Below are 17,568 nucleotides of genomic sequence, written 5' to 3'. Positions count from 1 at the left end.
TTAGGACAGATTAATCTACTTCTCCATTACCTGTATCACCCAGAAGTTCCTGATAAATGATCCCAATATTCTATCCCTCACTTAAAATCTCTATGGACACATAATGTGTATAAAGGGCCCAAGCAATGGTAGTGAGCCATCATTTAATCATTATAAACAGAATATAAAAAGTTTAACATCATATAAACTGCTTGTAGCAGCAAAGATGTATTTTCACCTTTTGAAGAGAAAAATCTGGGCTGAAGGAGTGGGAATATAAATAAATCAAACCTTATTAATAATTGTTCTTTATTCAGCTGCATGTTAGAGTGATAAGTTGCCACAAATACTCTTTTTTTCCCTATTGCATACAGTATAACTTGTTCATGTGTGTCCAGCTGAAGTTTCCACAGACTAATTCATTAAGCTACTCTGTTTCATGATTACTTTTATAAATATTGCTGTTAGCAATTTTTTGATCAAAATTAATGCTTGCCCTTCCTGAGGGCTCCTAGATTATGCTGTTTTAGATGAATTGTTTGTTTTGTTAAAGAGGATTTACCAATTAAGAAATGCAGTAGAAAACCAGTTGCTGACTTCATGAAAATATTCTGCAATGTTTATGTAGCATGGAGAATGTTATCAATATTACTGTCATCTAAAGATCAGTGTAATCTATACATTGATTTCTGAACTCACAACCTCCTTGGACTATTCCAGAGTGCTAAGTTTTGTAGTGACTTTGCTTAAAACCTTATTCAGAGTTGTCTCTTGACTGTCTCAGGAGATGCTTTTCACAGTTGTTCTTCAGCGTGTTTTATTTATATCTTGCTTTGATTTGGGTTTCAAACAGAAATAATGCTATTGCTACCTTACTAAATTAAGACCTTCTCATGAAGAAAAGGTAAGATGTATAAATACAACTTCTGTACAAGCAGATCAATTCTTTCAGTCTACAGAGGTATACTAGCAAAACACTAGTAGACAAGGCATAATGCCTATATGCATACCCGTGTGTTAGGTTTTAATATGTTACATTCTGTAGAGCTTTTGACGAGAAATTTGCATAGAATTATGTTGCACAACTGTCTAACAGGGTGGAAATTGGGAATGAAAGACCTGCCAGCACAAAGAAGTTCCCAGACACTGGTAGTAACTACAGGCAGCACAGCTGAGGCATGTTGTGCAAAGAGAAAGCTGTTTTCCTGTCTTTATCACTGGTGCCACAGAATGACCAACAGAAGAAAGTCACACTCCAATTCCTTCCCTTGTAGGCACAGCTCAATTTAGAACACAAAAAATAAATACATAACTCTCATTTTTAACGTTTCCTCTGTTCTTTCTTGCTACTGAGCTGGCACAGTCTAACCTGGACATTCATATTTTCCTGGCTATGAGTGCAAAATGTTTTAGCTGTAACACCAAAGGTACAGTGGGATAGATATTCTATTACCATTACAGATTATACCACACGAAACCTTGAGGGAGCCGTATATCACAGAATCACATAATGGTAGGGGTTGGAAGGGACCTCTGGAGATCATTTCATCCGACCACCCTGCTTGAGCAGGCACACCCAGAGCAGGGGGCACAGGAACGCGTCCAGGTGGATTTTGAATGTCTCCAGGGAAGGAGACTCCACAGCCTCCCTGGGCAGCCTCTTCCACTGCTCTGGCACCCTCACAGGAAAGGTTTTTCTCATGTTTAGCTGGAACTTCCTGTGTTCCTACTTGTGCCCATTGCCCCTTGTCCTGTCATTGGGCACCACTGAAAAGAGCTTAGTCCCATCATCCTGACACCCACCCTTTAGATATTTATAGGTATTGATGAAATCCCCCCTCAGTCTTCTCATCTCCAGGCTGAACAAACCCAGGTCTCTCAGCCTTTCCTCATAAGGGAGATGCTCCAGTCCCCTGATCATCTTGGTAGCTCTCTGCTGGACTTGCTCAAGCAGTTCCACATCCTTCTTAAACTGGGGGGCCCAAAACTGGACACAGTACTCCAAATGTGGTCTCACTGGGGCAGAGTAGAGGGGGAGGATAACCTCCCTCAATTTGCTTGCCACACTCCTTTTAATGCAGCACCTTGTAGTCCACCAGCACTCCCAGGTCCTTCTTAACAGAGCTGCTTTCCAGTAGTTCAGCCCCCAGCCTGTACTGGTGCATGGGGTTGTTCCTCCCCAGGGGCAGGACCCTGCACTTGCGCTTGTTGAATTTCATCAGGTTCCCCTCGGCCCAGCTCTCCAGCCTGTCCAGGTCTCACTGGATAGCAGCACAGCCTTCTGGTGTATCAGCCACTCCTCCCACCTTGGTATCATCAGCGAACTTGCTGAGGTTACACTCTGTCCCTTCATCCAGGTCACTGATGAATATGTTGACCAGGACTGGACCCAGCACAGACCCCTGGGGGACACCACTAGTGACAGGCCTCCATCCAGACTCTGCTCCATTGGTCACAACCCTCTGAGTTCTGATGTTGAGCCAGTTCTCTGTCCACCTCACTGTCCGCTCATCCAACCCACACTTCCTTAGCTTGCCTATGAGGATCCTATGGGAGACTGGGCTCAGTGTTGGGGCCAGTCCTGTTCAATATCTTCATTGATGATCTGGATGAGGGGATTGAGTGCACCCTCAGTAAGTTTGCAGATGACACCAAGGTGGGTGGAAGTGTCAATCTGCTGGAGGGCAGGAAGGCCCTACAGAGGGACTTGGACAGGCTGGATCATTGGGCCGGAGCCAACAGTATGAGATTCAATGAAGTTAAGTACCGGGTCCTGCACTTGGGTCACAACAACCCCATGCAACGCTAGAGGCTTAGGGAGGAGTGGCTGGAGAGCTGCCTGGAGGAAAAGGACCTGGGGGTGTTGGCTGACAGCCGCCTGAACATGAGCCAGCAGTGTGCCCAGGTGGCCAAGAAGGCCAACGGCATCCTGGCTTGTATCAGGAATAGTGTGGCCAGCGGGAGCAGGGAGGTGATTGTGCCTCTGTACTCAGCACTGGTGAGGCCGCACCTCGAGCACTGTGTTCAATTTTGGGCCCCTCAGTATCAGAGGACATCGAGGTGCTGGAGTGTGTCCAGAGGAGGGCAACAAAGCTAGTGAAGGGTCTAGGGCATGCATCTTATGAGTAGTGGCTGAGGGAGCTGGGGATGTTTAGCCTGGAGAAGAAGAGGCTGAGGGGAGACCTTATCACTCTCTACAACTACCTGAAAGGAGGTTGTAGCGAGGTGGGGGTTGGTCTCTTCTCCCTAGTAACAAGCAATAGGACGAGAGGAAATGTCCTCAAGCTGCACCAGGGGAAGTTTAGGTTGGATATTAGGAAAACTTCTTCATCGAAAGGGTTGTCAAACATTGGAACAGGCTGCTCAGGGAGGTGGTGGAGTCTCCATCCCTGGAGGTATTTAAAAGAAGGGTATATGTGGTGCTGGAGGATATGGTTTAGTGGTGGACTTGGCAGTGATAGTTTAGCGGTTGGACTTGATGACCTAAGGGTCTTTTCCAACCTTAACAATTCTATGATTCTAAGAATGCCTTACTAAAGTCAAGATAGACAACATCCACTGCTCTCCCTTTGCTGACCCACTCAGTCACACCATCACAGAAGGCCATCAGGTTGGTCAAGCATGATCTTACCTTGGAGGATCCATGTTGACTGTTTCTGATAACCTTCTTGTCCTCTACATGCCTGGAGATGACCTCCAGGATGAACTGCTCCATCACCTTTCCACAGAGAGAGGTGAGGCTGACTGGCCTATAGTTTCCCAGGTCCTCCTTGTCCTTTTTGAAGATTGGAGTAACATTTGCTTTCCTCCAGTCCTCTGGCACCTCTCCTGTCCTCCACGACCTTTCAAAGATGATGGAGAGTGGCTCAGCAAGAACATCCACCAGCTCCCTCAGCACTCGCAGGTGCATCCCACTGAGGCCTATGGATTTGCGAGGATCCAGTTTACATAGGTGATCTCTGACCCAATCCTTCTCAACCGATGGTAAGTCTTCCTTTTTCCTGACTTTTTTGTCTCTTCTCTGGGGGCTGAGATTCCTGAGGGCCAGCCTTAGCAGTAAAGACCAAGGCAAAGAAGGCATTCAGTAACTCTGCCTTCTCTGCATCCTGCGTCACCAGGGCCCCTTCCTCGTTCAGCAGCGGGCCCACTGTATCCCCAGTCTTCCTTTTACTGCTGATGTACTTAAAGAAGCCCTTCTTGTTATCTTTGACATGCATTGCCAGATTTAATTCCAAGTGGTCCTTGGCCTTCCTCGTCACCTCTCTGCACACCCTGACAACATTCCTATATTCCTCCCAAGTGGCCAGTCCCTTTTTCCACTTACTGTGAACCTCCCTCTTCCATTTGAGTTTCTCTAGAAGCTCTTTGCTCATCCATGCAGGTCTCATGGCTCCCCTGCCTGACTTCTTCCTACTGCATACCAATTCTTTTTAATATCTCACAGTAATGCCATCTGAGTTACAGTTCCAATTATGACAAAGTTTGTACATGCTGTGAAATTATGCTCTAAAAGTAGTTTTGGAAGCCTAACTACCTCTTGAAGTGTCATGCTTACTAGCTTGCTGATTCAGTCAGAAGAAAACAGCATAAATCTCTAGCATTTTTATTTCAAAAAATATTCTGAAATATAGAAAAATGCTTGCTAAAGAAAGTATGGCTAAATTTAATTATCTCATTACATAATCACTGACAGGAACTTAATTTTGCAGAATGCCACTGAAGATAATAAGCAGTATAAAAATATACATTCAGATCTTTTTCTAGTCCTCATCTCATTACAGCTAAACATTGGAGACTCTTTCCTATCCTTTCATGGAACTAAACATGTCAAACTTTGTCCCTTGTTTTGTAGCTTGATTGCTCTGTCACTGATATATGCAATCTTACCATGCACAAGGCCATCCATAAAGCAGCTATCAGAAATGTTCTTCAAGCCCTCAGCTTAGACTGCATGTATATTGCCAATTCTCCACATCATCTTTGCTGCATTGAGGAAGGGGTACTTCCTTCTGCCCTTAAAGTTCTTTGCAATAACTTCTGTCCTTGCTACCATTCGCTCATGTCGTGGGAGCCTGCAATCATCTCATTTTGCCCGTTTTAGTCACAAACTTTTGAGCCTTTTTCCATGCTCCCTGTATCCCTCCACAAATATTCTTAATTTTAAAAGATCTTTATAACTCTAATACATACAAAATACTTACAATTGCTAAACTCCCAATATTCCAAGGACAATACTGGATCACTGCTTACTCTGCTGTTAAACTGTATTTGCCTTTCTTTTTGTGTTTTACGTAATAGGCTGTAAAGGTCGGTTCCCTGAAAGAGCTGTAGAGACCATCACTCTGTTCTGTGCTTCTGCACTGACAAGTACCTCAGGGTCAAAATGTGCCTAGGGCTCTGAACAGTACTATGATCATAAAAATTACAGCTAACAACATTGTTAGGAATCAAATGCAAACCAGCCTCTGTTTAAGTAACATTAAACCTGAAGACAAAAAAATAATGTAAGTGATAAGCAAATAGCCCCCAATCTATCCTTTCTGACTTTGTTTGCCTACACATCAAGGGAATTTTGCTTATCTAGCAATATTTTGCCTATCAGGCAAAATACCTATACAATATAATACCTCCATACAATAGAAAGGATTGTAAGAGTTATTTGCTTTGCTTTGTTTGCAAACCTGAATTTCTATACGTTCTTGAAAGAATAAAGACGAAAACTCCAGAGCTTTTTCAGGGTACAAAGCAATAAGAATTAGCAGAGAAATCAATGGAGAATAACAAAATTTTCTGTTACTGAGTGCATTGAGGAGGTGTGTCTAATTGCCCAGACAGCATGATGAAAGTGTTTCCCTTCTATGCATATTAGAGATTAAACACTGTAATATTTATAGCATCCTTTTTCTACATTCCAGACTGCAGGCTTCCAGAAACAGTCTTTCAACAGGAATATTATTAAACCTTTAATTTTTTTTCCCTGCAACTATAATATTCTTCCCACAGAGGGAAATCTTTTTCTTCTCTGATACAGAGTGGCTAATCATTAGTTACTTTCCTTTTCAAAGCTGCAGACATTATAAAAATGTGAGTAGCTAGCACTTAGGCTTCTAACAGAAAGCCACTTAAAGCCATTAGATCAATGAACCCTGAACTCGTGTGCACTCTTATCATTGTTAAGGTATAAAGAAACTGTCTTATGGTGTTGGTAAGTATATCCACAAAGCTTATTTGTGCCACACAGCATCTATTTTATATATAATTCTATGTTACGAAAGGCAGAATATTAAATACTTGTATAGAACAGAGCGTCCAATTTTTGCAAATTCTAAAAAAGCAAGTGATAAAATTTTGCCCAGCAAACTGTAGTCAATAAAGATTGACAGCAAGAACAAAATAAACCAATAAAAAAGTGAAAGAAAGCAAAATTGTCAGCATGAATTATATTGGTAAGGTTGAAAGTAAATGTGTCATGGTCTAGGTGCTTAGGCAAAAAAAAAAAAAAAATTAGCCAAGTGAAACTGGGAGGCAAGTATTTTATAGTCCATTGTGCAGAATTTACAGTATTCTGGCAGAGTGGAAGATATTAAGTGGGGAGGGGAGGGAACAAGCCTTTTAGCAACTAAACCCAATTAATGCCAAGATGAGGTTTTGCATTGAGATTTCCTTTTCATTTAGAGGAAATAAATAAAATCTGTCTTGTATTCAAGTGTAACAGATACAATCACTGCATTTTACAAGCATTTCATTCTGTCAAGTGCATGGTTTCTATCACAGTTCCTTCTCAGATACTCTGGATAAGCCGCTCGTAATCACTCCCTAGAATATTTCAGTTCAAATCAGCCAGGGATTACATGAAACTAAACATTAGCCAGTTTAAGTTAACCAATTGCATTTGAATAGAAATATACCAGGGATGATTTGACACTCAATGCAGGATTTATTTTAAGTAGTTACAAGTAGGCCAGACAGAAATGTTTTAGCATTCTGGAAGAACTATGCAAAAGCTCTGATGATGAACAGATTGAAGTAACAAGGCAATGCAATGGTGCTGATTACTCAAAGGTTTCTGCTTGGGTAGATCCCTAATCCTGTCACAAACTTGTTCTCTTCTGTTGAAGAGCAGACGCAGTGAGGTTCATGCAGGTATGTCCCTGGGCATGGTCAGAGAGTGTGAACTCCCTTGACTTCCATCTGCCATTGCGGTGGATGAAGTGTTGCTGCCTTAAGTGTTTCATCAGCCCACATTGCTACTGGACATTATCACGCCTTGGCAGTTTGTATGGAGATTTTATATGCTATGGTGGTCAAAAGGAAGTCTTCTATGTCAGTGCTGTAACACATGTCCTTTTTATGGTGAGGTTCTGATTAGATTTTGATATAAAGTTAAGGCTTAAAGATCATTCCTTCATGCTAACCCAACAAATAGACTGATTCCATTATAGAGTAGGAATTTAGTGATTGCAAATATGGAAGACCAAAGAATGAATGCTGCGTATGATATGCTACACAAAAAGCACTATTCGGGAAAGAATTGCATCAGATGTTTACATTGCTGAAGTGAGATCTAAGAAGAATTAGAGAAAGTATGTACATTAATTCTTTCCATTGACGTAAAAAAAAATATATTTTGCTTCACAGGAAACAAGGCTCAATGAGAACAAACACTGTAAGAAACATGATGGATCCCAGTACAAAATGGACTTTATTCACTGGGCATCCAGCACAAGTTTTCTCATAATTTTCCCCATTTCTGGTATATATATGTTCTGTAATATATGAAAAAGATCCTCTTTCTGTGGGCTGCCGTAAGTGACTCAGCCTTATTTACCTCTCTGTCCAAGATTTTGCAAGCAGTGGAAGTAGGAATCAACACAATTATCAGTGCTGTTCTGTTGAATTATAAAACTTAATTTCGGACACACCCTAAACACAGAATTCTATTTCAAAAAGAAAATTCTTTATATCATACATTGCTTCTCCTCTCCAACGTTATTTCATACTGTAGTTATTTCTCTCTAAATGTCCCATTTGTAGCTTATTTTTCACATAATTTCTCTGGTTTTTAAGTCCTGCTATTGTTTTGCTGTGCACATTTCCATTTTTTCCTGTCATTGAGTTTATATTTATTCCAATTATAATTCCATGGACTATGAAAAACCTCCATATTTAATTTTCTAAGTGTGTAGTTTCCCAGTCTTTTCTCTGTGACCCATATGCAGACATAAGCATCATTTCATGCAACTTAATTTCTATCTGGCACATGAGCATGTTTGGAAGACCTTTGATTTACAGACAGCTGATCTAAAACTGTTGTGTCATCCATTAAAAGAGAGGTTTCCACTACATAAACTTTGGATATAGAAAGTGGAATTTTTCAGAAAGGTTTAGGTTATTTCCGCAAACACTTCCTACCAGAAGACATAGGGGGTTGTCCTTTTTATCACCTTGGTGCTTGTGACAGCTTTGATTGTTGGTTGTTTTTTTTTCTGGCTTTGTATAGTATCACATACTGGGATTCTAATTCTTTTTTCCAAGAAAAAAACCCAAAGGAATATTATCTTGTCCTTTAGGAATTCAGTAATGTGATATTAAATGGAGCTGCTTCCATACCATTTACTTCCATACAAAAAAACAACAAAAAATGTGCCATTATGATCATACGATCATTTCTCATTATTGTGGCAAACAGATCATTTAAATACTTCAAGGAAAGAGATGAAAGTGTATAATCCTTCTTTGCAAAGAGAAATCTCACTATTGCACCCTCACAAGATACTTCTGGCTTTTTTCATTGCTAACATTACATACAGCTCAATCTTTCCCTGACCGGTGCAATGGCAAAAGCACATGTAGTGGCCAGTGATGCTGAAGCCTGTCAATTAGAACTTATCTGAGCAGCCCAGAGGAATGCAGAGCAGAGAACATTTTTCTGCTGAGCTATACAGGAACACTTTGCAGCTCCACTTAGTTCTTCCTGCTGATTGCTGCGTAAATGCTAAAGAGCTGGAGAGCAAACCACACCCCTCAAGGACGGACTTGCACCTATGGTGTGTGTACACCTGCAACAAACTATCACCCTTCCAAGCACTCTTCTGAACGCAGTGGCCTGCTGTTTAAGGAAAGGTATTTGCTCTTTCCTGACTTTTCCTCATTAAAGAAACTGTTCAGCACAAGCTTGGGTTTTTGGTCCAAAAAGTTCCAGAAAATGATTCTCCATCCACAGTTCATTCATGTAGTCTCTTCTGGTTCCCAGACTTGCTCTGGTCACAGTGATGCAGTGTCTACCAATAATAAGAAAGACAAATTTTTACTGCTTGCATTTTTCAGATGAAGGAACAAAATTAGGCTTTTTCAATGCACTTATTAAGATAAGTCTGGTTCCTTCCCCACCACCACCTCAAAGTGCATACGTACCTGTTGTAGAGTGAATGGTTATTACTTCTGCAGATGGTTCTAAAAACGGAAGAGTAGTAAACACAAAAGAAAGTCAAACCAAACTGATGGTGACCTGAGACATGAGAGCAACAAGTTATTCAGGGGATGGGCATGGTATGGAGCCAGATAAGTAAATTACATGGAGCAAAAACTGGATAGGACAACATAGAGAGTAAAGAAAGAACATAAATTAACAACCTTCCCCATTGGACTGAAGAATCCAAAAGTCTTGTGACTATACTACCGACTGGTCATGTAATTTTAAGGCTGCTTTGTAATACACAAGTGCACAGGGACAGAATTAAAGTAGCAACATTCTTCTGTTTAAGGAATTACATTTTTTAATTTTCATGTTTTTTTAATGTGGCAGGATTTGTTTGGAGATTTTGTGTATAATTTATAATTGTGGTGCAGAGAGATCAGAATAATAAAGTGCAAATCGTTTACAAACTAGTGCCACTGGCATTCAACAATTTTTCTTCCAAATCCCTCCTCAGACACCACTTCTCCCATAGAAATCATAAATACTAACTTATTCAACTATTTCCTTCAAAGAATAACTTCTGGGCCTCTAATAGAATGAGTGCTTTATGACCATACTATTCTTTGTCTTGAAAAATGCTCATACATATTCAAGAAATGCATTAAAATTTTGTATACAAATGCATCTGCAATTATAATTTGCTCAGGTGGAATTTTAGCACAGTATGAATCTGTTGGCTGGATCTTGGAAAACTGAGTTTAACAGTTCTGTGTTGTCAGATCCATTCATGCTAAGCTGAAACTACAAAATAATCTACTATTAGATATCTTATAAATTTTTAGTGATAGTCCTTATCAGCCTGGAAAATTCATGGAGATATATTACCAAAGAATACAGTATATCCTCGTATCTTCCTGGTACACTTTATTCCATGCATGCCTGAAGATGTCAACCCATTTTAAAGCAACAGTGTTTTCATTCCAAGTTACAGGATCATATAATAAAGTTAAGGAATTAAGAACAAAGAAACCTCCAAACTAACTGCTATAAACATAAAATGGATGACTTTACATTTAAGGTTGGAAGGTTTGATTGATTTCTTGATTTGCTTCCATCAGTTTTCCTGTTTCTACTTGGAAACGTCTCTTAAGAGTGCAAAACATCAGTTACTCAGGAACGAGCAATAACTCTTAAAAAGAAAAATGTAGGCATAAAATCAGATGCAAGCTGGACTTCAAGGTTCAGCACATTCCCTTTCTCCTGTAATACTGCACCCTTGCAGTAAGCCGTAAAATGTAGAGGGGAAGCTTTGACTCTCACCAATATTTTTCCAGAACCAGAGGTATCCAGCATTCAGTCAGAAAAGCATCTATTTTAGACTAAGAAAAGAGCAAGAAGAAAATGTAAGTTTTGTTGCACCTCTCTCTCCTGGTAGGATTTCCTGACAATAAAATTGGCTTTGAAATCCTGCAGACATTATGGAGATCTTAACATTAAATGGATGATCCTCTAGAGATCTCTGAACACTGTAGCAACAAAGTACTAAAACGCAGATCCAGAAGAGAACAGTGTCTAATAGAGGTGACTTCAGAATCTAGTCTGATTTTCTCTCCATTCTTGCAGGGAGTCTCAGGAATGAAAAAACCCCAAACTGACTAATGCTTTTAAAACACATCATAGCAATTAATGGAAGGACTATAATTAAGCTTTTCTTATTGCAATATCTTTGAGTCATCACTATAACAGAGTAACACAAGAGATTTTGGAATACTTAAATCACATCAAATTAATATGATAATCTTAACAATTTATTAAAGTTCTTGTTTGTAATAATATATCTTGCAGAAACACTGTCATGTGGCTACTTTCTTTTATTTCTTTTATCTGTGTTGTAACACTGCTTTTATTCATAGTGAAAGGCACCATACAATCTGAAGAGTCCTCAACATGCGCATTGAAACAGAAAGATGTGTTCAGAAGCAATCTCACTGATTCACTGGCCACTTGAGACTGAAATAATTAGCCAATTGAAATATATTTTGTCATTTTGTCTAGAGGAGATATTTTTTTCCTTGTCAGCATTTGCTTGGCTGCTCTCACAAAGATAAGAACTAGTTGGAGAGAACCAAGTTGAGGGAACCAAAGAATGATCAGGGGTCAATGAACCCATGATCCACAATGGAAGACTGAATGAAGAAGAGTTATTTAGCATAAACTAAAAAATAAAATAGAGAAAGGAAATCACAAGTTGCCTTCATACTTCCCTGGCTTTCTGTTCTTTCAGCTACTATACTGATCATTTAGGCGACCTAAATTCCAACTCTGGTAAGGGTCTAGTTAATAGTTCCAGTATGCTTTTAACAAATCTCATTATCAGATTTCTCAAATAAAGGTATCAATCTTAACATAAAATTATACGTATTATTATACATATTATATACCTGCACCTAAATAAACAGGAACTGATTAATTTTGGAGTACTTAAAGTGTGATTGCAAGATTTTAGCAATGTAGCAGAGATCTTCAGTATTCACTAGGTAACAGTTGATAAAGCCCTCTAACATTTTATCAAAATTAAAAATCCTAACTTCTGGAGCATGGGCAATTTATGGATTTCAAAACACTTCAAACATAATTAAGCAATATTTCTTCCCACAAGTAAAGGAATATTATTTTCTCTATTTTACAAATAAGAAAGATTAGATGGATAAATTAAGAAGAAATCCTACAAGAAAATAACGGGATGATTTCTATTATCTTGGCCAATTGCCAGACAGGATAGGGAAGGTTGTTACAGAGACATTTCAAAAAAAAAGGAAGATATATTCTAAAGGTTATATATTAAATTCTTAGCAAAATTAGGACAAAAAGTAAAAATGTAATGGCATTTGATTTTTTTCCTAAGGTTGGAGGAAATATGTAGGCTTTTGTTTAGCAATATGCTTTGGAAAATACTTCATTTTAAGCATATAAAAGATTTGTGTGGTAACAATAAACTAAGCAGGTGGGTAAGTATATTACTTAAACTGCAACATTTTTATAAAAGTAGAACTCCAAAACTAAATGCCTAATCTGGTGCTGTAAAAAGAAAACCACAAAAGACAAAGAAAAAAGGAGGAAAAGACCTTTTCACATTTCAAGACCTTCTCACACCTGCAAAAAACCAGTCACTAGTCCGCCAAATACATGTTTGTATACATACCTATAAGTTTATGTATGTTCCTCCAAATACATGTTTTATCTCCACTGTAGTAAACCCAGTGCTTAAGATGTCACAAACTGTAGCCCAGTGATAAGGATTTGTGATATGATAAAAGGCTGTAGCAAACTTCTCCATTGCTTTACACCGTGTGCAGTACACTACACTGACGTCCACTGAGGGTAAAACCAAGGTCACCTGATACTTTACAGATATGCAGTGGACTAAATAAGTCAGTGTGCATAAAGTGAAAAGGAATGCCAAAGGGAATGGGACACATCTTGCTTTTCCCTCATGTCATACTCCTCCTTCCCTTTAACGTTGGCTGAGATTCACTTCTTTCCCATCAGTTTTGTACCACCATGGTGCTGTACTGATCCTTGCAAATGCTGTCATCATCTGGGGCCTTGGATAAAAAAGTGAAACAGCCTTTGGCATACAACACATTTATTTAGTAAGATTTTTCTTTTTTTTCTTTGTATTTTTTGGTAATAATCTAAAGATCCTTTTTTCAATTATCATGTAGAATCGGTGAAGCACAACCACTGTTTCATTTATAATCAGTAGGAAAATAAGTGGTTAACATGCACGCATAAAGGAGAAAAAACAGCCTTTGAATAAAGAGAGTTCCTGATGATCTTGTTTTGACAAAAAGAACAAAAAGGATGAACTAAACCAAGGATAATGTGAGAGGAGGAGAGCTGCATTACAGTGATGTGGGTGTCTCGGTTATATTTCAGTCCTTGTATAGGAGTACTTCTATCCAGTCACCCACTATTTTAAGATTCTGCTACATTAACAATATAATTTACTTTCTGTTCAGTATTTAGAACTTTTATAAATGCCTTTACTTCTGATTCTTTTCCTTTTAACTCTGGAGTTTTATTGTGAATTTCACAGAGGATCCTTAGTCAGGAAGAGTAATTATTTTAATATGTATTTACTTAGATATCACAGTTGATTCTTTAATAGCATCAGCCAAAAGAACTTACACGCTGCAAATTGTGTGAGTATTCTGTTTCTACTGCTGGCTGCTATAATATCTCTTCCACATAACTGCATGCCAGTGATTTTTTTTTCCCTAGCTCAGAGAGTCAACATATTTTCTCTCATCTTCTTTCTCTGAACTCTGAGGAGGTTCATTCCACAGATAACTTGGTCAAATCCACTACCAGCAAGCCTGGGCACAACTTCCTACTCTTTAGTACAGACACAACCAATCATGAATTGTACCATTGAACTTGGAGCAAAAGTACATTTATTTCTGAAAACAATAATGAATTTCATGGATTCATATTACAGAGATAGTTCCAAAATATGGTCATAACTTACTTGAGCGAGAGCTTCCATCATTAATGACCTACTGTGACGTGCATTTTGTGCTTCCTTCCATTCATATGATGTGTGGTTATTAATATAAGGTGTTGCCCACATATCAGTGTAGGTTTTTTCACATTCCTTCAGAGGAATGTGAATGTTTGCCCACCTTTCTGTCTGATGAACTATATTTCTATTTTCTTTTTTCATACCTGCCAAGTTATACATTTTTAAGCATCATCACAGAACTAGTAAGAGCTTTGTAGTATGAACTCACACATGCCACCTGAAAACACCTAGTCCCAGACTAGACAGATATCGACTGAACCACATCAGATAAAAATTAAGAAAAACAAACAAAAAAATCATAGAACTAAAAGCAAGTGACCATCTCAAATATGCCTGTAACTGCAGTCTCCTAAAATTCAGGAGGAAACTCAGGGCTGAGGGACAAACCAACCCTAGTGTTTTCACAGTCAGACACCGACTACTTTCCCACCAAAAGATTTTGAAGTGAGCTCTTCACAGAGTTGTACTTTTAGTTGGGCCTCTTTCCTGGGAGCTGCACACTGAATAAGCTCTTATAGCTTACATTCAATTTTCATTCATGTCCTCCCAGTTGCTGCTACTGATACAGATTGGAGCAAAATTTTCATGTCTCCAGGGGTTTCATTATAAATGTTTTTTAGGAGACACAGGCATGTTTCAACATACAGAAGGTTTACACCATATCATTATATATTTTTTTTTAATTATCCTTTCTCAGTTCCATCAGAACTCCCCCTCTTTCTTCCTAGTTTTCTCTCCCCACACATTCCTATGTGGCAACTGTTTAATGTACAGAATAGCTGAATGCTGACGTACCAACGAGGATGAAGCAACAGTGGATAATGTTCTGCATAGCATGTATTTTCTCTTAACAGTTTGGGTACTAAATATAAAGTTCTCTAAACTCAGCAGGTCTTCATAGCACACAGTTAAAGACTCTGTGCGTATGCAATGTCAGTGATGAACCAGGACCCATGAATGCTTTCTTTGTGCTATCCATAAATCTGCTTTATAAACGGCTGCAAAGTGTAGTTAAGACAAAATATTCTTTTAAGAGCTGAAACTTGTCCACCCTCCCCCAGTCTTAATATGACAAGAAAACTTGTAACGTTTATGATGTACATCTGAGATCATTGAGTGATTACTGCCACCTAGTTAATTCTCCATGCAATGAGTTATATACAATTTGTAGAAAAGAAGGGCCAAGTCCTCAGTTGATATATCTGACAGGAGATAAAAAAAGGTTAGGACATCCAGTTCCTTTTCCCTTAGGGAAAATTTGCTTTCTGACTTTTTTTTTTTATCTTTATCTAATCTTCTTTTAAAGGCCTCAGAAGGCATATTGCAAATGATGGTTATCCCTCCAATCAACGTAACTTCTTGCCTAAGATATACTCACATGTATGCTGAGCTTTCCCTCTGTATTGCAAGCAAGCAGTACACCACTTTTCAAAGCATTTTGCTTCTATATTATATGTACACTGCATGAATTCATGAACAAAAGAAAGGAAAAAGAAGCCCTTCATTGCATGCTGAGGATAGGGATGGATTGTACCTGCACTGCCCATGTGCCAAAGGAAATAATTAGCCATTCCTAAAGGTGTAAGACAGGATATCCCATGATAAACAGTGTAGGCCTCTCTGTGTCTTTATACTCTTGATTAGAGCAAAAGCAAAACATTTTGTCGTTGGTATCAACATCATACCGCTGGTAACTTACTTTCCAATACTCACATGCTTCTTTCCACCCCAGTATTTTACCAACTCCACTGCACACGTCCTTCTGAGAAGCCGCAGCAGTAAGAGGAGAGCACAAGCCTGGGGTGTACCTGTAACCCCTTTTTGCCTCTCTCAGATTTGTGATGTCTCTCATGACAGTAAACTGAATTTCCATGGAAAAGAGACCAGTTTGTGAGCTTTGCTTCTCTCTGTCACAGCAATATAGCCTGCAGCAGCTGAAAGGGACCAAATATCACTTAGTCAAGGCCCTAAACTTCTGAAAGCTCAAGTATTTTACGGTCAGAGTACTTTGAGTACAGAGCGTAACTGGGGAGGAACACCCTCTTTCTCACCAGGATCCAGCTCCTTTGGAACAGTGCCTACTTTATCCCATTAAAAATAAATAAATTGTGCAGACTGTCTGCCTTCCCCACAGATCTTTTAATCAGGCCAAAACCTGGTTGTATATGGTCAGTTTTACTTTGTCAATCCAGGAAAGGAGAGAAGGGTCTCAGAAGGACTGATGAGAACTCTGTATGCTAATTGCCTTTCTGACTGGAGATAAATGTAGCAAAAAACTGATTATAAAGGAGGACAATGAAAAATTAGTTGCTTTGTCTAAATGCTTCCAGTTGTTGATAAATGCTCACTGTTTAGTCTCACCAATTTTTTTCAGCCTGCAGCTGCAGAGCCAGTGTTCCTCGTGCCTCGCCATGACTGACGATCTGACTGTGTGCCAGATAATCACCAATTCCTGCTCTGCTGTCTGCTTCAGTTATTTTTTTAAGAGCGTTTTTTTCCTCCTTTTCTTGAACCTGATGATCTCACACCGGAAATTCAGTTTTTCTCCCAAAGAAGAGGGTCTTTTGTGATGGCAACAGAGCACTCTTACAATCAGCTGGGAGTTTTCCTTACTTAGGCAAGAAAAAAAATAAGGTCAAGAACTGACAGAGTTCCAGCAGTGCTTAAACTCTAGCAGTACAAAAAAGCTATTTAAGGAGCAACAAAAACCTAAAGACACATTTACTCTGAGGTAATGGTGACATAATTTTTTGGAGAATAATTCTCAGTTATTTTAACCTATTTTTTCTTGCTGCATTCAGGACTAAAATGTGAATAGGATATAGATGTAAACTTTACGTGGAGACAGTGTGTCTGACAAATCTGTGTGGAAACGTCCAGTACAAAAATGGTTCTTTACCTTGACAATAAAGGCCAGTTTGATAGTTTATTTTCTTTATTCCTACAATGAGTCCATTGAAAAACCTTCATCATTTTTATCCTGCTTCAATGCCTTACAGTTTTCTATCCCTTGTAAAGGAAATAAAGTTACTGAAGGCAATTTGGAGACTCTGAATGAGATCTTGTTTTGAAGTTTCATAATGATTTCATGAATTTATTTTGTACTGCAAATTATAGTCTCTTGATTGCTAACATGAGACTTTTAGGCTTTTATTAGCATGTCTGTGGCCAAGAGACTGGTCAAATTTACTTTAGCCCTGATTCAGGCTTCAGCAGTGCCCTTACTTCATAAGTAAAAGATCCCTTTATGATCAGAATATTTTTACCCTACTAATCTAATTTCTGTGCCCCCATTTTTCATTTCCCAGTCAACGGCTCCATGTTCTCCTGCACAGGCATTCCTGGAGAGGAGCTAGTACCTATTTCCTTTTCCATATAATATTATGGGAAAGAAAATCTGCTTTTCACCACCCTTTTGCCCTTTAGAAAGTCTTTTCGATGCAGTTCCTAGAAACTGAGTGTTGCATGAAGTGGTGGAAATGGTCTGGTTTCTCCAGTATGCCACTCCCTGTGTTATTATATGCCCAAAAGTGTACAATGCTTTTCCCAGCTGGTACAGAGAAGAGATAAGCCAAGGCTTCCAAAC

At 39.0% G+C, this 17,568-nt stretch overlaps 1 long non-coding RNA gene across 1 annotated transcript; it reads right to left on the bottom strand.

The window, feature by feature from the left end:
- Positions 1-8,206: 8,206 nt before the first annotated feature.
- LOC142053580 (uncharacterized) lies at positions 8,207-12,754 on the bottom strand. The gene is made up of 3 exons (XR_012659269.1): positions 12,600-12,754; positions 9,394-9,432; positions 8,207-9,260 (listed from the first exon to the last, which is right to left on the bottom strand). It is a non-coding gene; the product is annotated as an uncharacterized LOC142053580 (long non-coding RNA).
- Positions 12,755-17,568: the final 4,814 nt, after the last annotated feature.

This window comes from Phalacrocorax aristotelis, chromosome 1 (genome assembly GCF_949628215.1).
Source record: "Phalacrocorax aristotelis chromosome 1, bGulAri2.1, whole genome shotgun sequence".
NCBI lineage: Eukaryota > Metazoa > Chordata > Aves > Suliformes > Phalacrocoracidae > Phalacrocorax > Phalacrocorax aristotelis.
The sequence above is the reverse complement of the archived record's forward strand: the minus strand, read 5'-3'. Positions and strand labels throughout refer to the sequence as shown.